General features: G+C 45.4%; 14 non-coding genes and 1 pseudogene across 14 annotated transcripts; all 15 read right to left on the bottom strand.

Moving 5' to 3' along the window:
* Positions 1-806: 806 nt before the first annotated feature.
* LOC127945664 (uncharacterized) lies at positions 807-897 on the bottom strand (annotated as a pseudogene).
* A 2,480-nt stretch (positions 898-3,377) lies between these two features.
* LOC127945291 (U1 spliceosomal RNA) lies at positions 3,378-3,541 on the bottom strand. Its single transcript, XR_008150631.1, has one exon. It is a non-coding gene; the product is annotated as a U1 spliceosomal RNA (small nuclear RNA).
* Positions 3,542-3,915: 374 nt separating this feature from the next.
* On the bottom strand, positions 3,916-4,106 carry LOC127945528 (U2 spliceosomal RNA). The gene has a single exon (XR_008150858.1). It is a non-coding gene; the product is annotated as a U2 spliceosomal RNA (small nuclear RNA).
* Positions 4,107-6,586: 2,480 nt separating this feature from the next.
* On the bottom strand, positions 6,587-6,750 carry LOC127945292 (U1 spliceosomal RNA). The gene has a single exon (XR_008150633.1). It is a non-coding gene; the product is annotated as a U1 spliceosomal RNA (small nuclear RNA).
* A 374-nt stretch (positions 6,751-7,124) lies between these two features.
* Positions 7,125-7,315, bottom strand: LOC127945529 (U2 spliceosomal RNA). The gene has a single exon (XR_008150859.1). It is a non-coding gene; the product is annotated as a U2 spliceosomal RNA (small nuclear RNA).
* A 2,480-nt stretch (positions 7,316-9,795) lies between these two features.
* On the bottom strand, positions 9,796-9,959 carry LOC127945293 (U1 spliceosomal RNA). The gene has a single exon (XR_008150634.1). It is a non-coding gene; the product is annotated as a U1 spliceosomal RNA (small nuclear RNA).
* Positions 9,960-10,333: 374 nt separating this feature from the next.
* LOC127945530 (U2 spliceosomal RNA) lies at positions 10,334-10,524 on the bottom strand. The gene has a single exon (XR_008150860.1). It is a non-coding gene; the product is annotated as a U2 spliceosomal RNA (small nuclear RNA).
* Positions 10,525-13,011: 2,487 nt separating this feature from the next.
* LOC127945294 (U1 spliceosomal RNA) lies at positions 13,012-13,175 on the bottom strand. The gene has a single exon (XR_008150635.1). It is a non-coding gene; the product is annotated as a U1 spliceosomal RNA (small nuclear RNA).
* A 374-nt stretch (positions 13,176-13,549) lies between these two features.
* LOC127945531 (U2 spliceosomal RNA) lies at positions 13,550-13,740 on the bottom strand. The gene has a single exon (XR_008150861.1). It is a non-coding gene; the product is annotated as a U2 spliceosomal RNA (small nuclear RNA).
* A 3,079-nt stretch (positions 13,741-16,819) lies between these two features.
* Positions 16,820-16,983, bottom strand: LOC127945380 (U1 spliceosomal RNA). The gene has a single exon (XR_008150714.1). It is a non-coding gene; the product is annotated as a U1 spliceosomal RNA (small nuclear RNA).
* Positions 16,984-17,357: 374 nt separating this feature from the next.
* LOC127945533 (U2 spliceosomal RNA) lies at positions 17,358-17,548 on the bottom strand. Its single transcript, XR_008150863.1, has one exon. It is a non-coding gene; the product is annotated as a U2 spliceosomal RNA (small nuclear RNA).
* Positions 17,549-19,443: 1,895 nt separating this feature from the next.
* On the bottom strand, positions 19,444-19,607 carry LOC127945381 (U1 spliceosomal RNA). Its single transcript, XR_008150715.1, has one exon. It is a non-coding gene; the product is annotated as a U1 spliceosomal RNA (small nuclear RNA).
* Positions 19,608-19,981: 374 nt separating this feature from the next.
* Positions 19,982-20,172, bottom strand: LOC127945534 (U2 spliceosomal RNA). Its single transcript, XR_008150864.1, has one exon. It is a non-coding gene; the product is annotated as a U2 spliceosomal RNA (small nuclear RNA).
* Positions 20,173-22,659: 2,487 nt separating this feature from the next.
* On the bottom strand, positions 22,660-22,823 carry LOC127945295 (U1 spliceosomal RNA). The gene has a single exon (XR_008150636.1). It is a non-coding gene; the product is annotated as a U1 spliceosomal RNA (small nuclear RNA).
* Positions 22,824-23,197: 374 nt separating this feature from the next.
* Positions 23,198-23,379, bottom strand: LOC127945582 (U2 spliceosomal RNA). Its single transcript, XR_008150898.1, has one exon. It is a non-coding gene; the product is annotated as a U2 spliceosomal RNA (small nuclear RNA).
* Between the last annotated feature and the right edge of the window lie 635 nt (positions 23,380-24,014).

Consider the following 24,014-nt stretch of genomic DNA (forward strand, 5'->3'; position numbering starts at 1 on the left):
TGATGCAAAATTTTAAAACAGTCGACTAAATTAAAATCTCTGACTAAACCCTGCAATAAAACCGACGTTTTGTCCACTCTAAAATCCTCCCCTACCCTTTTCCTGTCTGTTTTAGATAAAACACAATTAAAATCCCCTGCTACCATTAGGGGAGCCCTACCTAGCATGTGGGGTTGCAAGTCTTCTAAAAGCTCATATCTTTCGTTCTTTTCCGTAAAACCATATACATTAAGAACATTAAAATCCCTGTCTAAAAAGGTCAGATTTACTAAAAGTGCCCGGCCTTGCCTCACCACAGTGCTGCCCTTCACCAAGATGTTAGGATTATTAATTAAAACCGCAACTCCGTCGTTTTTGTTAAAATTTGATCCGCTCCATATGGAGGCTCCTGCGGACCATAGCTCTTCCATTTTTGTGTACCTAGTTAAAAAGGGCAGAGAACACTCTTGTAATAAAAACAAATCTGACTTAAAAGATTTTAAAAAGGACAAAATACTCTGTGCTCTAATGGTGGACCTCACACTTCTGACATTGATAGTAGAGATGGTGAGGGCCATGAGCAGTAGGGTTAAAAAGGTATGAGGCATTTAAAACAGAAGACAAGAAAAAGACTACAAAAATATGATTAAAATCATGTTACATCTTGTAGCATTTGTCTTTCCTTTTCCCCAGATGAGCTGAGGTCTGGAGGGCAAATGCCTGTCGCTTCAGAGGCCACAGAGGGAACCTCTTGTGGCTCCTTTGGCGATGATGCTGTTAGCTTAATGTGCAAAAAGGAAACCTCATTTGGGGACTCTAGGGGCCACATGCGCTCCAGATCTACCGAATCGGAACTATCGAGCTGACTGATAAGAACAGATACTACACTTGATCTTAGCCAAAAGGCCGAGAAGCGATGCTGCTAAGACGCAGCAGGGAGGAAGCCGGACACGGCGATGCCCATCTCGGCTTTGGTAAGTTTTGGGAGACCTAAAAACGCTGGGGGATGGTACCCTGATAGCACACATACATCTAGGAGACGTCTATTTGACATATGAATTTACATCTGCAAGATGTAGTTTTAAGGCTGTTTGCTCATCTGCAATACGTCTATTGGACGTCTCCTTTTAGCAGTGTTTGGAAGGTTACTTTGGAAATGTAATAGGTTACAGATTACAAGTTACCCTGTTTAAAATGTTATAGTAGTATAACTTTTTCAATTACTTTATTAAAGTAATGTAACTAATTACTTTTGAGTACTTTTAGATTACTTTTCTAAATTTGTGAAAATGAAATAATAATAAATAAAAACATATACATCAACTCAAATACAGTTATCTAATAAGCATGTGTCATTCCTGTATAATAAACTCCTGAAACATTGGTGTTTTTTTAAACTGCTGTCTCTTTGTATATGATATGATAGGTAAAATGCATGACGTGACACAGAGCAGTTCTAGAAATGATGTTTATGTGCTCATGTACTCCTATATTGAGGCGGCAGAGGCTGACAACACTGCAAGCTTCAGTAGGCCTATTTGTATTAAATGAAACTGCATGTTTTTGCCATTAATTTACAGGAAGGGCGGACTGGGAAAAACAAAAAATTCTGTTAAAATTCTGGAAATTATTAGGGCGTATGTCTCAGAACAGTCAGTGCAATTTGGGAAAGAAATCAGTGAAATCTGTATGTGGATGTGTGTAAATATTCAAATGTAATTGCCTTTGTAATCGTTAAAAATTTCATAAGTAACTTTAATTTAATTACTAATTTTTTCTTCGTAACTGTAACTAATTACAGTTACATTCATTTTGTAATTAAATTACGTAATGCTGTTACATGTAACTAGTTACTCCCCAACACTGCCTTTTAGATGTCAGATAGATGTCAATTAGATGTCTTTTAGATGTTTATGATTTAGAAGGTATATAAAACTGACATCTGAAAGGCGTATGTCAGACGTTTGTAGATGGCAGATGCTTTCCAGATCAACATTTCTTTAACAGACATCTTGCAGACGTAAGTGTGCTATCTGGGTAGTACCCTCCCCTGTCTACAACGTCACCGGGCCTCGTCCCGATCGGCCTGACGGAAAGTACGGCATGGCTCGTAACTCCCAAACGGTTGGTCGCAGAGCCACGTGCCTTATGTCACCGGAATCCTTGGCTCGAGCCGAACGAGACGCAGGTCTCAGATTGGCCCGTCGCTCTGACGAAATTTTCGGGTATTTTGTCGAAAACCTTCTTTTGCAACCTGGCGCCAGGTATTTGGCCCAGTCCCACCCAAATCAGCACAGAAAGCTTCTCTGGAGTCTGAGTGTCAATAATCATCCAAAAATAGAGGAAATTTCCATTCACCTTGGCGAGGGGACCTCAAAACGTGCTAAGGTGGCGTGTCCGAGGTGGCTCGAATGGCTATAACTCCAGGAAGGAGTGAGATCCCTTCACCCAAATCGGCACACCTGTGCAGGGGCTCAGTCCGAGGCCAGGTGAAAAGGGACGCGGCGACAGGCCACTAGGTGGCGCCGTAAGCTGAAAAATAGGGAAAATGTAATGTAAATGGACAATCAAACAAAGATGAAAACACCTGCAACACTGCGGGATGGTAGTACCCTCCCCTGTCTGCAACGTCACCGGGCCTTGTCCCGATCGGCCTGACGGTGGAACTGCAGCGACGGAAAGTACGGCATGGCTCGTAACTCCCAAACGGTTGGTCGCAGAGCCACGTGCCTTATGTCACCGGAATCCTTGGCTCGAGCCGAACGAGACGCAGGTCTCAGATTGGCCCGTCGCTCTGACGAAATTTTCGGGTATTTTGGATTTTGTCGAAAACCTTCTTTTGCAACCTGGCGCCAGGTATTTGGCCCAGTCCCACCCAAATCAGCACAGAAAGCTTCTCTGGAGTCTGACTGTCAATAATCATCCAAAAAAATAGGAAATTTCCATTCACCTTGGCGAGGGGACCTCAAAGCGTGCTAAGGTGGCGTGTCCGAGGTGGCTCGAATGGCTATAACTCCAGGAAGGAGTGAGATCCCTTCACCCAAATCGGCACACCTGTGCAGGGGCTCAGTCCGAGGCCAGGTGAAAAAGGGCGCGGCGACAGGCCACTAGGTGTCGCTGTAAGCGACAACAAAATTAATACGAATCGAAAAAAAGGACAACCAAACAACATGGAGACAGTTACAGCTAGGCTGCAGTCAGTCCAATCTACTTTCAAAGTAAGGTCTGCGCTATGTTCGAACTAAACTACCCACCAGGGTCCGATTTTTCAAGAGCGCAAGTGACTTTGTTTCACAGGCGCACAACACATATCTCGCATGTGACAGAACTCCCCATTCTGAAAGGAAAATAAATAAAAAACTGTAAAAACCTCTTCTGCTTTGTTTCACCAACAATTTCAGGGGAGAGCGCGAACGCAGTCCCCCACTACCATAAATTATGCAGTCGAGATTCCCGCATTTGGGGAATTCGCAGGGGTCAGCATGGCCGGAGTGCAATGGACAAGCCTCGCCCTGGGTGAACCGCCTTCTTGATCATGGTGTCTCCCCTGCCAGGTAAGTATGAAGGCCCAGGCGGTCAGCCAGAGGTCTGATTTGCATCTCTACCATCCTCACCAACGGTTAGCCCTCCGCCCCCCCTCCGGGAAAGGAAGGACGGGTGCCTTCCGTTACTGGCCTGGAAACTGCCAAGCTCATGGGCCGGTGCTTCCCAACGCCAGTTTTAGATGACTCTCTTTAAACAAACACACCTGATTCGATGCGTCACCTCGTCTGTGAAAGACTTCAAGACCTCAGGTGGGTGCATCGTTAGTGGAAGAGTCCAAGACCCCAGGTGGACACATCAGGAAAAAAGTTTGCAATAAACCACAGCATCTGCAATGGCAGCTCTCATTCCTTGTTCTGCTATTCGACACAATAAATGGCAATCCCCAAAAAGGGAAAGCACACCGTTCCTGGAGACACTGCAATACCAGGCCGATGCATGGAGTGGACGGAGCAAGCCCCGGCTCCAGCTCCGTGATCTAAAAATCCATTTAATATGTAGTCCCCGGATGGGGGACGTATCAGATATTAAACTGATAAGAACAGATACTACACTTGATCTTAGCCAAAAGGCCGAGAAGCGATGCTGCTAAGACGCAGCAGGGAGGAAGCCGGACACGGCGATGCCCATCTCGGCTTTGGTAAGTTTTGGGAGACCTAAAAACGCTGGGGGATGGTACCCTGATAGCACACATACATCTAGGAGACGTCTATTTGACATATGAATTTACATCTGCAAGATGTAGTTTTAAGGCTGTTTGCTCATCTGCAATACGTCTATTGGACGTCTCCTTTTAGCAGTGTTTGGAAGGTTACTTTGGAAATGTAATAGGTTACAGATTACAAGTTACCCTGTTTAAAATGTTATAGTAGTATAACTTTTTCAATTACTTTATTAAAGTAATGTAACTAATTACTTTTGAGTACTTTTAGATTACTTTTCTAAATTTGTGAAAATGAAATAATAATAAATAAAAACATATACATCAACTCAAATACAGTTATCTAATAAGCATGTGTCATTCCTGTATAATAAACTCCTGAAACATTGGTGTTTTTTTAAACTGCTGTCTCTTTGTATATGATATGATAGGTAAAATGCATGACGTGACACAGAGCAGTTCTAGAAATGATGTTTATGTGCTCATGTACTCCTATATTGAGGCGGCAGAGGCTGACAACACTGCAAGCTTCAGTAGGCCTATTTGTATTAAATGAAACTGCATGTTTTTGCCATTAATTTACAGGAAGGGCGGACTGGGAAAAACAAAAAATTCTGTTAAAATTCTGGAAATTATTAGGGCGTATGTCTCAGAACAGTCAGTGCAATTTGGGAAAGAAATCAGTGAAATCTGTATGTGGATGTGTGTAAATATTCAAATGTAATTGCCTTTGTAATCGTTAAAAATTTCATAAGTAACTTTAATTTAATTACTAATTTTTTCTTCGTAACTGTAACTAATTACAGTTACATTCATTTTGTAATTAAATTACGTAATGCTGTTACATGTAACTAGTTACTCCCCAACACTGCCTTTTAGATGTCAGATAGATGTCAATTAGATGTCTTTTAGATGTTTATGATTTAGAAGGTATATAAAACTGACATCTGAAAGGCGTATGTCAGACGTTTGTAGATGGCAGATGCTTTCCAGATCAACATTTCTTTAACAGACATCTTGCAGACGTAAGTGTGCTATCTGGGTAGTACCCTCCCCTGTCTACAACGTCACCGGGCCTCGTCCCGATCGGCCTGACGGAAAGTACGGCATGGCTCGTAACTCCCAAACGGTTGGTCGCAGAGCCACGTGCCTTATGTCACCGGAATCCTTGGCTCGAGCCGAACGAGACGCAGGTCTCAGATTGGCCCGTCGCTCTGACGAAATTTTCGGGTATTTTGTCGAAAACCTTCTTTTGCAACCTGGCGCCAGGTATTTGGCCCAGTCCCACCCAAATCAGCACAGAAAGCTTCTCTGGAGTCTGAGTGTCAATAATCATCCAAAAATAGAGGAAATTTCCATTCACCTTGGCGAGGGGACCTCAAAACGTGCTAAGGTGGCGTGTCCGAGGTGGCTCGAATGGCTATAACTCCAGGAAGGAGTGAGATCCCTTCACCCAAATCGGCACACCTGTGCAGGGGCTCAGTCCGAGGCCAGGTGAAAAGGGACGCGGCGACAGGCCACTAGGTGGCGCCGTAAGCTGAAAAATAGGGAAAATGTAATGTAAATGGACAATCAAACAAAGATGAAAACACCTGCAACACTGCGGGATGGTAGTACCCTCCCCTGTCTGCAACGTCACCGGGCCTTGTCCCGATCGGCCTGACGGTGGAACTGCAGCGACGGAAAGTACGGCATGGCTCGTAACTCCCAAACGGTTGGTCGCAGAGCCACGTGCCTTATGTCACCGGAATCCTTGGCTCGAGCCGAACGAGACGCAGGTCTCAGATTGGCCCGTCGCTCTGACGAAATTTTCGGGTATTTTGGATTTTGTCGAAAACCTTCTTTTGCAACCTGGCGCCAGGTATTTGGCCCAGTCCCACCCAAATCAGCACAGAAAGCTTCTCTGGAGTCTGACTGTCAATAATCATCCAAAAAAATAGGAAATTTCCATTCACCTTGGCGAGGGGACCTCAAAGCGTGCTAAGGTGGCGTGTCCGAGGTGGCTCGAATGGCTATAACTCCAGGAAGGAGTGAGATCCCTTCACCCAAATCGGCACACCTGTGCAGGGGCTCAGTCCGAGGCCAGGTGAAAAAGGGCGCGGCGACAGGCCACTAGGTGTCGCTGTAAGCGACAACAAAATTAATACGAATCGAAAAAAAGGACAACCAAACAACATGGAGACAGTTACAGCTAGGCTGCAGTCAGTCCAATCTACTTTCAAAGTAAGGTCTGCGCTATGTTCGAACTAAACTACCCACCAGGGTCCGATTTTTCAAGAGCGCAAGTGACTTTGTTTCACAGGCGCACAACACATATCTCGCATGTGACAGAACTCCCCATTCTGAAAGGAAAATAAATAAAAAACTGTAAAAACCTCTTCTGCTTTGTTTCACCAACAATTTCAGGGGAGAGCGCGAACGCAGTCCCCCACTACCATAAATTATGCAGTCGAGATTCCCGCATTTGGGGAATTCGCAGGGGTCAGCATGGCCGGAGTGCAATGGACAAGCCTCGCCCTGGGTGAACCGCCTTCTTGATCATGGTGTCTCCCCTGCCAGGTAAGTATGAAGGCCCAGGCGGTCAGCCAGAGGTCTGATTTGCATCTCTACCATCCTCACCAACGGTTAGCCCTCCGCCCCCCCTCCGGGAAAGGAAGGACGGGTGCCTTCCGTTACTGGCCTGGAAACTGCCAAGCTCATGGGCCGGTGCTTCCCAACGCCAGTTTTAGATGACTCTCTTTAAACAAACACACCTGATTCGATGCGTCACCTCGTCTGTGAAAGACTTCAAGACCTCAGGTGGGTGCATCGTTAGTGGAAGAGTCCAAGACCCCAGGTGGACACATCAGGAAAAAAGTTTGCAATAAACCACAGCATCTGCAATGGCAGCTCTCATTCCTTGTTCTGCTATTCGACACAATAAATGGCAATCCCCAAAAAGGGAAAGCACACCGTTCCTGGAGACACTGCAATACCAGGCCGATGCATGGAGTGGACGGAGCAAGCCCCGGCTCCAGCTCCGTGATCTAAAAATCCATTTAATATGTAGTCCCCGGATGGGGGACGTATCAGATATTAAACTGATAAGAACAGATACTACACTTGATCTTAGCCAAAAGGCCGAGAAGCGATGCTGCTAAGACGCAGCAGGGAGGAAGCCGGACACGGCGATGCCCATCTCGGCTTTGGTAAGTTTTGGGAGACCTAAAAACGCTGGGGGATGGTACCCTGATAGCACACATACATCTAGGAGACGTCTATTTGACATATGAATTTACATCTGCAAGATGTAGTTTTAAGGCTGTTTGCTCATCTGCAATACGTCTATTGGACGTCTCCTTTTAGCAGTGTTTGGAAGGTTACTTTGGAAATGTAATAGGTTACAGATTACAAGTTACCCTGTTTAAAATGTTATAGTAGTATAACTTTTTCAATTACTTTATTAAAGTAATGTAACTAATTACTTTTGAGTACTTTTAGATTACTTTTCTAAATTTGTGAAAATGAAATAATAATAAATAAAAACATATACATCAACTCAAATACAGTTATCTAATAAGCATGTGTCATTCCTGTATAATAAACTCCTGAAACATTGGTGTTTTTTTAAACTGCTGTCTCTTTGTATATGATATGATAGGTAAAATGCATGACGTGACACAGAGCAGTTCTAGAAATGATGTTTATGTGCTCATGTACTCCTATATTGAGGCGGCAGAGGCTGACAACACTGCAAGCTTCAGTAGGCCTATTTGTATTAAATGAAACTGCATGTTTTTGCCATTAATTTACAGGAAGGGCGGACTGGGAAAAACAAAAAATTCTGTTAAAATTCTGGAAATTATTAGGGCGTATGTCTCAGAACAGTCAGTGCAATTTGGGAAAGAAATCAGTGAAATCTGTATGTGGATGTGTGTAAATATTCAAATGTAATTGCCTTTGTAATCGTTAAAAATTTCATAAGTAACTTTAATTTAATTACTAATTTTTTCTTCGTAACTGTAACTAATTACAGTTACATTCATTTTGTAATTAAATTACGTAATGCTGTTACATGTAACTAGTTACTCCCCAACACTGCCTTTTAGATGTCAGATAGATGTCAATTAGATGTCTTTTAGATGTTTATGATTTAGAAGGTATATAAAACTGACATCTGAAAGGCGTATGTCAGACGTTTGTAGATGGCAGATGCTTTCCAGATCAACATTTCTTTAACAGACATCTTGCAGACGTAAGTGTGCTATCTGGGTAGTACCCTCCCCTGTCTACAACGTCACCGGGCCTCGTCCCGATCGGCCTGACGGAAAGTACGGCATGGCTCGTAACTCCCAAACGGTTGGTCGCAGAGCCACGTGCCTTATGTCACCGGAATCCTTGGCTCGAGCCGAACGAGACGCAGGTCTCAGATTGGCCCGTCGCTCTGACGAAATTTTCGGGTATTTTGTCGAAAACCTTCTTTTGCAACCTGGCGCCAGGTATTTGGCCCAGTCCCACCCAAATCAGCACAGAAAGCTTCTCTGGAGTCTGAGTGTCAATAATCATCCAAAAATAGAGGAAATTTCCATTCACCTTGGCGAGGGGACCTCAAAACGTGCTAAGGTGGCGTGTCCGAGGTGGCTCGAATGGCTATAACTCCAGGAAGGAGTGAGATCCCTTCACCCAAATCGGCACACCTGTGCAGGGGCTCAGTCCGAGGCCAGGTGAAAAGGGACGCGGCGACAGGCCACTAGGTGGCGCCGTAAGCTGAAAAATAGGGAAAATGTAATGTAAATGGACAATCAAACAAAGATGAAAACACCTGCAACACTGCGGGATGGTAGTACCCTCCCCTGTCTGCAACGTCACCGGGCCTTGTCCCGATCGGCCTGACGGTGGAACTGCAGCGACGGAAAGTACGGCATGGCTCGTAACTCCCAAACGGTTGGTCGCAGAGCCACGTGCCTTATGTCACCGGAATCCTTGGCTCGAGCCGAACGAGACGCAGGTCTCAGATTGGCCCGTCGCTCTGACGAAATTTTCGGGTATTTTGGATTTTGTCGAAAACCTTCTTTTGCAACCTGGCGCCAGGTATTTGGCCCAGTCCCACCCAAATCAGCACAGAAAGCTTCTCTGGAGTCTGACTGTCAATAATCATCCAAAAAAATAGGAAATTTCCATTCACCTTGGCGAGGGGACCTCAAAGCGTGCTAAGGTGGCGTGTCCGAGGTGGCTCGAATGGCTATAACTCCAGGAAGGAGTGAGATCCCTTCACCCAAATCGGCACACCTGTGCAGGGGCTCAGTCCGAGGCCAGGTGAAAAAGGGCGCGGCGACAGGCCACTAGGTGTCGCTGTAAGCGACAACAAAATTAATACGAATCGAAAAAAAGGACAACCAAACAACATGGAGACAGTTACAGCTAGGCTGCAGTCAGTCCAATCTACTTTCAAAGTAAGGTCTGCGCTATGTTCGAACTAAACTACCCACCAGGGTCCGATTTTTCAAGAGCGCAAGTGACTTTGTTTCACAGGCGCACAACACATATCTCGCATGTGACAGAACTCCCCATTCTGAAAGGAAAATAAATAAAAAACTGTAAAAACCTCTTCTGCTTTGTTTCACCAACAATTTCAGGGGAGAGCGCGAACGCAGTCCCCCACTACCATAAATTATGCAGTCGAGATTCCCGCATTTGGGGAATTCGCAGGGGTCAGCATGGCCGGAGTGCAATGGACAAGCCTCGCCCTGGGTGAACCGCCTTCTTGATCATGGTGTCTCCCCTGCCAGGTAAGTATGAAGGCCCAGGCGGTCAGCCAGAGGTCTGATTTGCATCTCTACCATCCTCACCAACGGTTAGCCCTCCGCCCCCCCTCCGGGAAAGGAAGGACGGGTGCCTTCCGTTACTGGCCTGGAAACTGCCAAGCTCATGGGCCGGTGCTTCCCAACGCCAGTTTTAGATGACTCTCTTTAAACAAACACACCTGATTCGATGCGTCACCTCGTCTGTGAAAGACTTCAAGACCTCAGGTGGGTGCATCGTTAGTGGAAGAGTCCAAGACCCCAGGTGGACACATCAGGAAAAAAGTTTGCAATAAACCACAGCATCTGCAATGGCAGCTCTCATTCCTTGTTCTGCTATTCGACACAATAAATGGCAATCCCCAAAAAGGGAAAGCACACCGTTCCTGGAGACACTGCAATACCAGGCCGATGCATGGAGTGGACGGAGCAAGCCCCGGCTCCAGCTCCGTGATCTAAAAATCCATTTAATATGTAGTCCCCGGATGGGGGACGTATCAGATATTAAACTGATAAGAACAGATACTACACTTGATCTTAGCCAAAAGGCCGAGAAGCGATGCTGCTAAGACGCAGCAGGGAGGAAGCCGGACACGGCGATGCCCATCTCGGCTTTGGTAAGTTTTGGGAGACCTAAAAACGCTGGGGGATGGTACCCTGATAGCACACATACATCTAGGAGACGTCTATTTGACATATGAATTTACATCTGCAAGATGTAGTTTTAAGGCTGTTTGCTCATCTGCAATACGTCTATTGGACGTCTCCTTTTAGCAGTGTTTGGAAGGTTACTTTGGAAATGTAATAGGTTACAGATTACAAGTTACCCTGTTTAAAATGTTATAGTAGTATAACTTTTTCAATTACTTTATTAAAGTAATGTAACTAATTACTTTTGAGTACTTTTAGATTACTTTTCTAAATTTGTGAAAATGAAATAATAATAAATAAAAACATATACATCAACTCAAATACAGTTATCTAATAAGCATGTGTCATTCCTGTATAATAAACTCCTGAAACATTGGTGTTTTTTTAAACTGCTGTCTCTTTGTATATGATATGATAGGTAAAATGCATGACGTGACACAGAGCAGTTCTAGAAATGATGTTTATGTGCTCATGTACTCCTATATTGAGGCGGCAGAGGCTGACAACACTGCAAGCTTCAGTAGGCCTATTTGTATTAAATGAAACTGCATGTTTTTGCCATTAATTTACAGGAAGGGCGGACTGGGAAAAACAAAAAATTCTGTTAAAATTCTGGAAATTATTAGGGCGTATGTCTCAGAACAGTCAGTGCAATTTGGGAAAGAAATCAGTGAAATCTGTATGTGGATGTGTGTAAATATTCAAATGTAATTGCCTTTGTAATCGTTAAAAATTTCATAAGTAACTTTAATTTAATTACTAATTTTTTCTTCGTAACTGTAACTAATTACAGTTACATTCATTTTGTAATTAAATTACGTAATGCTGTTACATGTAACTAGTTACTCCCCAACACTGCCTTTTAGATGTCAGATAGATGTCAATTAGATGTCTTTTAGATGTTTATGATTTAGAAGGTATATAAAACTGACATCTGAAAGGCGTATGTCAGACGTTTGTAGATGGCAGATGCTTTCCAGATCAACATTTCTTTAACAGACATCTTGCAGACGTAAGTGTGCTATCTGGGTAGTACCCTCCCCTGTCTACAACGTCACCGGGCCTCGTCCCGATCGGCCTGACGGAAAGTACGGCATGGCTCGTAACTCCCAAACGGTTGGTCGCAGAGCCACGTGCCTTATGTCACCGGAATCCTTGGCTCGAGCCGAACGAGACGCAGGTCTCAGATTGGCCCGTCGCTCTGACGAAATTTTCGGGTATTTTGGATTTTGTCGAAAACCTTCTTTTGCAACCTGGCGCCAGGTATTTGGCCCAGTCCCACCCAAATCAGCACAGAAAGCTTCTCTGGAGTCTGAGTGTCAATAATCATCCAAAAATAGAGGAAATTTCCATTCACCTTGGCGAGGGGACCTCAAAACGTGCTAAGGTGGCCTGTCCGAGGTGGCTCGAATGGCTATAACTCCAGGAAGGAGTGAGATCCCTTCACCCAAATCGGCACACCTGTGCAGGGGCTCAGTCCGAGGCCAGGTGAAAAGGGACGCGGCGACAGGCCACTAGGTGGCGCCGTAAGCTGAAAAATAGGGAAAATGTAATGTAAATGGACAATCAAACAAAGATGAAAACACCTGCAACACTGCGGGATGGTAGTACCCTCCCCTGTCTGCAACGTCACTGGGCCTTGTCCCGATCGGCCTGACGGTGGAACTGCAGCGACGGAAAGTACGGCATCGCTCGTAACTCCCAAACGGTTGGTCGCAGAGCCACGTGCCTTATGTCACCGGAATCCTTGGCTCGAGCCGAACGAGACGCAGGTCTCAGATTGGCCCGTCGCTCTGACGAAATTTTCGGGTATTTTGGATTTTGTCGAAAACCTTCTTTTGCAACCTGGCGCCAGGTATTTGGCCCAGTCCCACCCAAATCAGCACAGAAAGCTTCTCTGGAGTCTGACTGTCAATAATCATCCAAAAAAATAGGAAATTTCCATTCACCTTGGCGAGGGGACCTCAAAGCGTGCTAAGGTGGCGTGTCCGAGGTGGCTCGAATGGCTATAACTCCAGGAAGGAGTGAGATCCCTTCACCCAAATCGGCACACCTGTGCAGGGGCTCAGTCCGAGGCCAGGTGAAAAAGGGCGCGGCGACAGGCCACTAGGTGTCGCTGTAAGCGACAACAAAATTAATACGAATCGAAAAAAAGGACAACCAAACAACATGGAGACAGTTACAGCTAGGCTGCAGTCAGTCCAATCTACTTTCAAAGTAAGGTCTGCGCTATGTTCGAACTAAACTACCCACCAGGGTCCGATTTTTCAAGAGCGCAAGTGACTTTGTTTCACAGGCGCACAACACATATCTCGCATGTGACAGAACTCCCCATTCTGAAAGGAAAATAAATAAAAAACTGTAAAAACCTCTTCTGCTTTGTTTCACCAACAATTTCAGGGGAGAGCGCGAACGCAGTCCCCCACTACCATAAATTATGCAGTCGAGATTCCCGCATTTGGGGAATTCGCAGGGGTCAGCATGGCCGGAGTGCAATGGACAAGCCTCGCCCTGGGTGAACCGCCTTCTTGATCATGGTGTCTCCCCTGCCAGGTAAGTATGAAGGCCCAGGCGGTCAGCCAGAGGTCTGATTTGCATCTCTACCATCCTCACCAACGGTTAGCCCTCCGCCCCCCCTCCGGGAAAGGAAGGACGGGTGCCTTCCGTTACTGGCCTGGAAACTGCCAAGCTCATGGGCCGGTGCTTCCCAACGCCAGTTTTAGATGACTCTCTTTAAACAAACACACCTGATTCGATGCGTCACCTCGTCTGTGAAAGACTTCAAGACCTCAGGTGGGTGCATCGTTAGTGGAAGAGTCCAAGACCCCAGGTGGACACATCAGGAAAAAAGTTTGCAATAAACCACAGCATCTGCAATGGCAGCTCTCATTCCTTGTTCTGCTATTCGACACAATAAATGGCAATCCCCAAAAAGGGAAAGCACACCGTTCCTGGAGACACTGCAATACCAGGCCGATGCATGGAGTGGACGGAGCAAGCCCCGGCTCCAGCTCCGTGATCTAAAAATCCATTTAATATGTAGTCCCCGGATGGGGGACGTATCAGATATTAAACTGATAAGAACAGATACTACACTTGATCTTAGCCAAAAGGCCGAGAAGCGATGCTGCTAAGACGCAGCAGGGAGGAAGCCGGACACGGCGATGCCCATCTCGGCTTTGGTAAGTTTTGGGAGACCTAAAAACGCTGGGGGATGGTACCCTGATAGCACACATACATCTAGGAGACGTCTATTTGACATATGAATTTACATCTGCAAGATGTAGTTTTAAGGCTGTTTGCTCATCTGCAATACGTCTATTGGACGTCTCCTTTTAGCAGTGTTTGGAAGGTTACTTTGGAAATGTAATAGGTTACAGATTACAAGTTACCCTGTTTAAAATGTTATAGTAGTATAACTTTTTCAATTACTTTATTAAAGTAATGTAACTAATTACTTTTGAGTACTTTTAGATTACTTTTCTAAATTTGTGAAAATGAAATAATAATAAATAAAAACATATACATCAACTCAAATACAGTTATCTAATAAGCATGTGTCATTCCTGTATAATAAACTCCTGAAACATTGGTGTTTTTTTAAACTGCTGTCTCTTTGTATATGATATGATAGGTAAAATGCATGACGTGACACAGAGCAGTTCTAGAAATGATGTTTATGTGCTCATGTACTCCTATATTGAGGCGGCAGAGGCTGACAACACTGCAAGCTTCAGTAGGCCTATTTGTATTAAATGAAACTGCATGTTTTTGCCATTAATTTACAGGAAGGGCGGACTGGGAAAAACAAAAAATTCTGTTAAAATTCTGGAAATTATTAGGGCGTATGTCTCAGAACAGTCAGTGCAATTTGGGAAAGAAATCAGTGAAATCTGTATGTGGATGTGTGTAAATATTCAAATGTAATTGCCTTTGTAATCGTTAAAAATTTCATAAGTAACTTTAATTTAATTACTAATTTTTTCTTCGTAACTGTAACTAATTACAGTTACATTCATTTTGTAATTAAATTACGTAATGCTGTTACATGTAACTAGTTACTCCCCAACACTGCCTTTTAGATGTCAGATAGATGTCAATTAGATGTCTTTTAGATGTTTATGATTTAGAAGGTATATAAAACTGACATCTGAAAGGCGTATGTCAGACGTTTGTAGATGGCAGATGCTTTCCAGATCAACATTTCTTTAACAGACATCTTGCAGACGTAAGTGTGCTATCTGGGTAGTACCCTCCCCTGTCTACAACGTCACCGGGCCTCGTCCCGATCGGCCTGACGGAAAGTACGGCATGGCTCGTAACTCCCAAACGGTTGGTCGCAGAGCCACGTGCCTTATGTCACCGGAATCCTTGGCTCGAGCCGAACGAGACGCAGGTCTCAGATTGGCCCGTCGCTCTGACGAAATTTTCGGGTATTTTGGATTTTGTCGAAAACCTTCTTTTGCAACCTGGCGCCAGGTATTTGGCCCAGTCCCACCCAAATCAGCACAGAAAGCTTCTCTGGAGTCTGAGTGTCAATAATCATCCAAAAAAATAGGAAATTTCCATTCACCTTGGCGAGGGGACCTCAAAACGTGCTAAGGTGGCCTGTCCGAGGTGGCTCGAATGGCTATAACTCCAGGAAGGAGTGAGATCCCTTCACCCAAATCGGCACACCTGTGCAGGGGCTCAGTCCGAGGCCAGGTGAAAAGGGACGCGGCGACAGGCCACTAGGTGGCGCCGTAAGCTGAAAAATAGGGAAAATGTAATGTAAATGGACAATCAAACAAAGATGAAAACACCTGCAACACTGCGGGATGGTAGTACCCTCCCCTGTCTGCAACGTCACCGGGCCTTGTCCCGATCGGCCTGACGGTGGAACTGCAGCGACGGAAAGTACGGCATCGCTCGTAACTCCCAAACGGTTGGTCGCAGAGCCACGTGCCTTATGTCACCGGAATCCTTGGCTCGAGCCGAACGAGACGCAGGTCTCAGATTGGCCCGTCGCTCTGACGAAATTTTCGGGTATTTTGGATTTTGTCGAAAACCTTCTTTTGCAACCTGGCGCCAGGTATTTGGCCCAGTCCCACCCAAATCAGCACAGAAAGCTTCTCTGGAGTCTGAGTGTCAATAATCATCCAAAAATAGAGGAAATTTCCATTCACCTTGGCGAGGGGACCTCAAAACGTGCTAAGGTGGCCTGTCCGAGGTGGCTCGAATGGCTATAACTCCAGGAAGGAGTGAGATCCCTTCACCCAAATCGGCACACCTGTGCAGGGGCTCAGTCCGAGGCCAGGTGAAAAGGGACGCGGCGACAGGCCACTAGGTGGCGCCGTAAGCTGAAAAATAGGGAAAATGTAATGTAAATGGACAATCAAACAAAGATGAAAACACCTGCAACACTGCGGGATGGTAGTACCCTCCCCTGTCTGCAACGTCACCGGGCCTTGTCCCGATCGGCCTGACGGTGGAACTGCAGCGACGGAAAGTACGGCATCGCTCGTAACTCCCAAACGGTTGGTCGCGGAGCCACGTGCCTTATGTCACCGGAATCCTTGGCTCGAGCCGAACGAGACGCAGGTCTCAGATTGGCCCGTCGCTCTGACGAAATTTTCGGGTATTTTGGATTTTGTCGAAAACCTTCTTTTGCAACCTGGCGCCAGGTATTTGGCCCAGTCCCACCCAAATCAGCACAGAAAGCTTCTCTGGAGTCTGACTGTCAATAATCATCCAAAAAAATAGGAAATTTCCATTCACCTTGGCGAGGGGACCTCAAAGCGTGCTAAGGTGGCGTGTCCGAGGTGGCTCGAATGGCTATAACTCCAGGAAGGAGTGAGATCCCTTCACCCAAATCGGCACACCTGTGCAGGGGCTCAGTCCGAGGCCAGGTGAAAAAGGGCGCGGCGACAGGCCACTAGGTGTCGCTGTAAGCGACAACAAAATTAATACGAATCGAAAAAAAGGACAACCAAACAACATGGAGACAGTTACAGCTAGGCTGCAGTCAGTCCAATCTACTTTCAAAGTAAGGTCTGCGCTATGTTCGAACTAAACTACCCACCAGGGTCCGATTTTTCAAGAGCGCAAGTGACTTTGTTTCACAGGCGCACAACACATATCTCGCATGTGACAGAACTCCCCATTCTGAAAGGAAAATAAATAAAAAACTGTAAAAACCTCTTCTGCTTTGTTTCACCAACAATTTCAGGGGAGAGCGCGAACGCAGTCCCCCACTACCATAAATTATGCAGTCGAGATTCCCGCATTTGGGGAATTCGCAGGGATCAGCATGGCCGGAGTGCAATGGACAAGCCTCGCCCTGGGTGAACCGCCTTCTTGATCATGGTGTCTCCCCTGCCAGGTAAGTATGAAGGCCCAGGCGGTCAGCCAGAGGTCTGATTTGCATCTCTACCATCCTCACCAACGGTTAGCCCTCCGCCCCCCCTCCGGGAAAGGAAGGACGGGTGCCTTCCGTTACTGGCCTGGAAACTGCCAAGCTCATGGGCCGGTGCTTCCCAACGCCAGTTTTAGATGACTCTCTTTAAACAAACACACCTGATTCGATGCGTCACCTCGTCTGTGAAAGACTTCAAGACCTCAGGTGGGTGCATCGTTAGTGGAAGAGTCCAAGACCCCAGGTGGACACATCAGGAAAAAAGTTTGCAATAAACCACAGCATCTGCAATGGCAGCTCTCATTCCTTGTTCTGCTATTCGACACAATAAATGGCAATCCCCAAAAAGGGAAAGCACACCGTTCCTGGAGACACTGCAATACCAGGCCGATGCATGGAGTGGACGGAGCAAGCCCCGGCTCCAGCTCCGTGATCTAAAAATCCATTTAATATGTAGTCCCCGGATGGGGGACGTATCAGATATTAAACTGATAAGAACAGATACTACACTTGATCTTAGCCAAAAGGCCGAGAAGCGATGCTGCTAAGACGCAGCAGGGAGGAAGCCGGACACGGCGATGCCCATCTCGGCTTTGGTAAGTTTTGGGTGACCTAAAAACGCTGGGGGATGGTACCCTGATAGCACACATACATCTAGGAGACGTCTATTTGACATATGAATTTACATCTGCAAGATGTAGTTTTAAGGCTGTTTGCTCATCTGCAATACGTCTATTGGACGTCTCCTTTTAGCAGTGTTTGGAAGGTTACTTTGGAAATGTAATAGGTTACAGATTACAAGTTACCCTGTTTAAAATGTTATAGTAGTATAACTTTTTCAATTACTTTATTAAAGTAATGTAACTAATTACTTTTGAGTACTTTTAGATTACTTTTCTAAATTTGTGAAAATGAAATAATAATAAATAAAAACATATACATCAACTCAAATACAGTTATCTAATAAGCATGTGTCATTCCTGTATAATAAACTCCTGAAACATTGTTTTTTTTTTAAACTGCTGTCTCTTTGTATATGATATGATAGGTAAAATGCATGACGTGACACAGAGCAGTTCTAGAAATGATGTTTATGTGCTCATGTACTCCTATATTGAGGCGGCAGAGGCTGACAACACTGCAAGCTTCAGTAGGCCTATTTGTATTAAATGAAACTGCATGTTTTTGCCATTAATTTACAGGAAGGGCGGACTGGGAAAAACAAAAAATTCTGTTAAAATTCTGGAAATTATTAGGGCGTATGTCTCAGAACAGTCAGTGCAATTTGGGAAAGAAATCAGTGAAATCTGTATGTGGATGTGTGTAAATATTCAAATGTAATTGCCTTTGTAATCGTTAAAAATTTCATAAGTAACTTTAATTTAATTACTAATTTTTTCTTCGTAACTGTAACTAATTACAGTTACATTCATTTTGTAATTAAATTACGTAATGCTGTTACATGTAACTAGTTACTCCCCAACACTGCCTTTTAGATGTCAGATAGATGTCAATTAGATGTCTTTTAGATGTTTATGATTTAGAAGGTATATAAAACTGACATCTGAAAGGCGTATGTCAGACGTTTGTAGATGGCAGATGCTTTCCAGATCAACATTTCTTTAACAGACATCTTGCAGACGTAAGTGTGCTATCTGGGTAGTACCCTTCCCTGTCTACAACGTCACCGGGCCTCGTCCCGATCGGCCTGACGGAAAGTACGGCATGGCTCGTAACTCCCAAACGGTTGGTCGCAGAGCCACGTGCCTTATGTCACCGGAATCCTTGGCTCGAGCCGAACGAGACGCAGGTCTCAGATTGGCCCGTCGCTCTGACGAAATTTTCGGGTATTTTGGATTTTGTCGAAAACCTTCTTTTGCAACCTGGCGCCAGGTATTTGGCCCAGTCCCACCCAAATCAGCACAGAAAGCTTCTCTGGAGTCTGACTGTCAATAATCATCCAAAAAAATAGGAAATTTCCATTCACCTTGGCGAGGGGACCTCAAAGCGTGCTAAGGTGGCGTGTCCGAGGTGGCTCGAATGGCTATAACTCCAGGAAGGAGTGAGATCCCTTCACCCAAATCGGCACACCTGTGCAGGGGCTCAGTCCGAGGCCAGGTGAAAAAGGGCGCGGCGACAGGCCACTAGGTGTCGCTGTAAGCGACAACAAAATTAATACGAATCGAAAAAAAGGACAACCAAACAACATGGAGACAGTTACAGCTAGGCTGCAGTCAGTCCAATCTACTTTCAAAGTAAGGTCTGCGCTATGTTCGAACTAAACTACCCACCAGGGTCCGATTTTTCAAGAGCGCAAGTGACTTTGTTTCACAGGCGCACAACACATATCTCGCATGTGACAGAACTCCCCATTCTGAAAGGAAAATAAATAAAAAACTGTAAAAACCTCTTCTGCTTTGTTTCACCAACAATTTCAGGGGAGAGCGCGAACGCAGTCCCCCACTACCATAAATTATGCAGTCGAGATTCCCGCATTTGGGGAATTCGCAGGGATCAGCATGGCCGGAGTGCAATGGACAAGCCTCGCCCTGGGTGAACCGCCTTCTTGATCATGGTGTCTCCCCTGCCAGGTAAGTATGAAGGCCCAGGCGGTCAGCCAGAGGTCTGATTTGCATCTCTACCATCCTCACCAACGGTTAGCCCTCCGCCCCCCCTCCGGGAAAGGAAGGACGGGTGCCTTCCGTTACTGGCCTGGAAACTGCCAAGCTCATGGGCCGGTGCTTCCCAACGCCAGTTTTAGATGACTCTCTTTAAACAAACACACCTGATTCGATGCGTCACCTCGTCTGTGAAAGACTTCAAGACCTCAGGTGGGTGCATCGTTAGTGGAAGAGTCCAAGACCCCAGGTGGACACATCAGGAAAAAAGTTTGCAATAAACCACAGCATCTGCAATGGCAGCTCTCATTCCTTGTTCTGCTATTCGACACAATAAATGGCAATCCCCAAAAAGGGAAAGCACACCGTTCCTGGAGACACTGCAATACCAGGCCGATGCATGGAGTGGACGGAGCAAGCCCCGGCTCCAGCTCCGTGATCTAAAAATCCATTTAATATGTAGTCCCCGGATGGGGGACGTATCAGATATTAAACTGATAAGAACAGATACTACACTTGATCTTAGCCAAAAGGCCGAGAAGCGATGCTGCTAAGACGCAGCAGGGAGGAAGCCGGACACGGCGATGCCCATCTCGGCTTTGGTAAGTTTTGGGTGACCTAAAAACGCTGGGGGATGGTACCCTGATAGCACACATACATCTAGGAGACGTCTATTTGACATATGAATTTACATCTGCAAGATGTAGTTTTAAGGCTGTTTGCTCATCTGCAATACGTCTATTGGACGTCTCCTTTTAGCAGTGTTTGGAAGGTTACTTTGGAAATGTAATAGGTTACAGATTACAAGTTACCCTGTTTAAAATGTTATAGTAGTATAACTTTTTCAATTACTTTATTAAAGTAATGTAACTAATTACTTTTGAGTACTTTTAGATTACTTTTCTAAATTTGTGAAAATGAAATAATAATAAATAAAAACATATACATCAACTCAAATACAGTTATCTAATAAGCATGTGTCATTCCTGTATAATAAACTCCTGAAACATTGTTTTTTTTTTAAACTGCTGTCTCTTTGTATATGATATGATAGGTAAAATGCATGACGTGACACAGAGCAGTTCTAGAAATGATGTTTATGTGCTCATGTACTCCTATATTGAGGCGGCAGAGGCTGACAACACTGCAAGCTTCAGTAGGCCTATTTGTATTAAATGAAACTGCATGTTTTTGCCATTAATTTACAGGAAGGGCGGACTGGGAAAAACAAAAAATTCTGTTAAAATTCTGGAAATTATTAGGGCGTATGTCTCAGAACAGTCAGTGCAATTTGGGAAAGAAATCAGTGAAATCTGTATGTGGATGTGTGTAAATATTCAAATGTAATTGCCTTTGTAATCGTTAAAAATTTCATAAGTAACTTTAATTTAATTACTAATTTTTTCTTCGTAACTGTAACTAATTACAGTTACATTCATTTTGTAATTAAATTACGTAATGCTGTTACATGTAACTAGTTACTCCCCAACACTGCCTTTTAGATGTCAGATAGATGTCAATTAGATGTCTTTTAGATGTTTATGATTTAGAAGGTATATAAAACTGACATCTGAAAGGCGTATGTCAGACGTTTGTAGATGGCAGATGCTTTCCAGATCAACATTTCTTTAACAGACATCTTGCAGACGTAAGTGTGCTATCTGGGTAGTACCCTCCCCTGTCTACAACGTCACCGGGCCTCGTCCCGATCGGCCTGACGGAAAGTACGGCATGGCTCGTAACTCCCAAACGGTTGGTCGCAGAGCCACGTGCCTTATGTCACCGGAATCCTTGGCTCGAGCCGAACGAGACGCAGGTCTCAGATTGGCCCGTCGCTCTGACGAAATTTTCGGGTATTTTGGATTTTGTCGAAAACCTTCTTTTGCAACCTGGCGCCAGGTATTTGGCCCAGTCCCACCCAAATCAGCACAGAAAGCTTCTCTGGAGTCTGAGTGTCAATAATCATCCAAAAATAGAGGAAATTTCCATTCACCTTGGCGAGGGGACCTCAAAACGTGCTAAGGTGGCGTGTCCGAGGTGGCTCGAATGGCTATAACTCCAGGAAGGAGTGAGATCCCTTCACCCAAATCGGCACACCTGTGCAGGGGCTCAGTCCGAGGCCAGGTGAAAAGGGACGCGGCGACAGGCCACTAGGTGGCGCCGTAAGCTGAAAAATAGGGAAAATGTAATGTAAATGGACAATCAAACAAAGATGAAAACACCTGCAACACTGCGGGATGGTAGTACCCTCCCCTGTCTGCAACGTCACCGGGCCTTGTCCCGATCGGCCTGACGGTGGAACTGCAGCGACGGAAAGTACGGCATCGCTCGTAACTCCCAAACGGTTGGTCGCAGAGCCACGTGCCTTATGTCACCGGAATCCTTGGCTCGAGCCGAACGAGACGCAGGTCTCAGATTGGCCCGTCGCTCTGACGAAATTTTCGGGTATTTTGGATTTTGTCGAAAACCTTCTTTTGCAACCTGGCGCCAGGTATTTGGCCCAGTCCCACCCAAATCAGCACAGAAAGCTTCTCTGGAGTCTGACTGTCAATAATCATCCAAAAAAATAGGAAATTTCCATTCACCTTGGCGAGGGGACCTCAAAGCGTGCTAAGGTGGCGTGTCCGAGGTGGCTCGAATGGCTATAACTCCAGGAAGGAGTGAGATCCCTTCACCCAAATCGGCACACCTGTGCAGGGGCTCAGTCCGAGGCCAGGTGAAAAAGGGCGCGGCGACAGGCCACTAGGTGTCGCTGTAAGCGACAACAAAATTAATACGAATCGAAAAAAAGGACAACCAAACAACATGGAGACAGTTACAGCTAGGCTGCAGTCAGTCCAATCTACTTTCAAAGTAAGGTCTGCGCTATGTTCGAACTAAACTACCCACCAGGGTCCGATTTTTCAAGAGCGCAAGTGACTTTGTTTCACAGGCGCACAACACATATCTCGCATGTGACAGAACTCCCCATTCTGAAAGGAAAATAAATAAAAAACTGTAAAAACCTCTTCTGCTTTGTTTCACCAACAATTTCAGGGGAGAGCGCGAACGCAGTCCCCCACTACCATAAATTATGCAGTCGAGATTCCCGCATTTGGGGAATTCGCAGGGGTCAGCATGGCCGGAGTGCAATGGACAAGCCTCGCCCTGGGTGAACCGCCTTCTTGATCATGGTGTCTCCCCTGCCAGGTAAGTATGAAGGCCCAGGCGGTCAGCCAGAGGTCTGATTTGCATCTCTACCATCCTCACCAACGGTTAGCCCTCCGCCCCCCCTCCGGGAAAGGAAGGACGGGTGCCTTCCGTTACTGGCCTGGAAACTGCCAAGCTCATGGGCCGGTGCTTCCCAACGCCAGTTTTAGATGACTCTCTTTAAACAAACACACCTGATTCGATGCGTCACCTCGTCTGTGAAAGACTTCAAGACCTCAGGTGGGTGCATCGTTAGTGGAAGAGTCCAAGACCCCAGGTGGACACATCAGGAAAAAAGTTTGCAATAAACCACAGCATCTGCAATGGCAGCTCTCATTCCTTGTTCTGCTATTCGACACAATAAATGGCAATCCCCAAAAAGGGAAAGCACACCGTTCCTGGAGACACTGCAATACCAGGCCGATGCATGGAGTGGACGGAGCAAGCCCCGGCTCCAGCTCCGTGATCTAAAAATCCATTTAATATGTAGTCCCCGGATGGGGGACGTATCAGATATTAAACTGATAAGAACAGATTTTTTTTTTTTTCTTTCGAAAAAGTTTTATTGTCACCATTTACATTTTTTCCATTTGCATTTTTTCTTTTTCACACACCATTTTCTTTTTAATCACACATTAAAACAAGCAATATAATAAATACACATGGTAAAATGAAATAAACAATCATTTTTAAAAAGCATTTGATTAAAATCACAGTGTTTTGCTTGTTTTTAAAAGTCCATTATTGAGGTGTGTTTAAAAGGTGCGGTCAGTTCCAAAGTAAAACACAAATTTTAAAAAAAGCAAACAAGCCTCGTATATATGTTAATAAAAACTCTTTCATAATAAAACAATAAAAAACACCAATTTAAAAATCATCTGTTGTGCAAGACCGGGAGTGAGTCCTTATCAAGTGGGTCATCACCCCACTCTCCAGAACAGGGACATGAGATGCTACTTTATGGACTCAGCGGAGATCCCCTCTCCTCCGGCCCGCTGGCCCGCTGTTCCCGTAGCCAGAGTGGTGAGGGTGCATCTACGGGCGGCCAGGGTCGGTGCCTGCCGGGACCCTCTCCGTGCGACCCCGGCCCCCCCGTCCGAATATCGTCATCCGGTACCCCTGCAGCATTGATGTTACCTTTAGCTCGCATGCATGGAGGGTTACCGTAACGCGCTTCCCCACCAGCAGGTTTCTGGTGG

This window comes from Carassius gibelio, chromosome A23 (assembly GCF_023724105.1).
Source record: "Carassius gibelio isolate Cgi1373 ecotype wild population from Czech Republic chromosome A23, carGib1.2-hapl.c, whole genome shotgun sequence".
Classification (NCBI taxonomy): Eukaryota; Metazoa; Chordata; class Actinopteri; order Cypriniformes; family Cyprinidae; genus Carassius; species Carassius gibelio.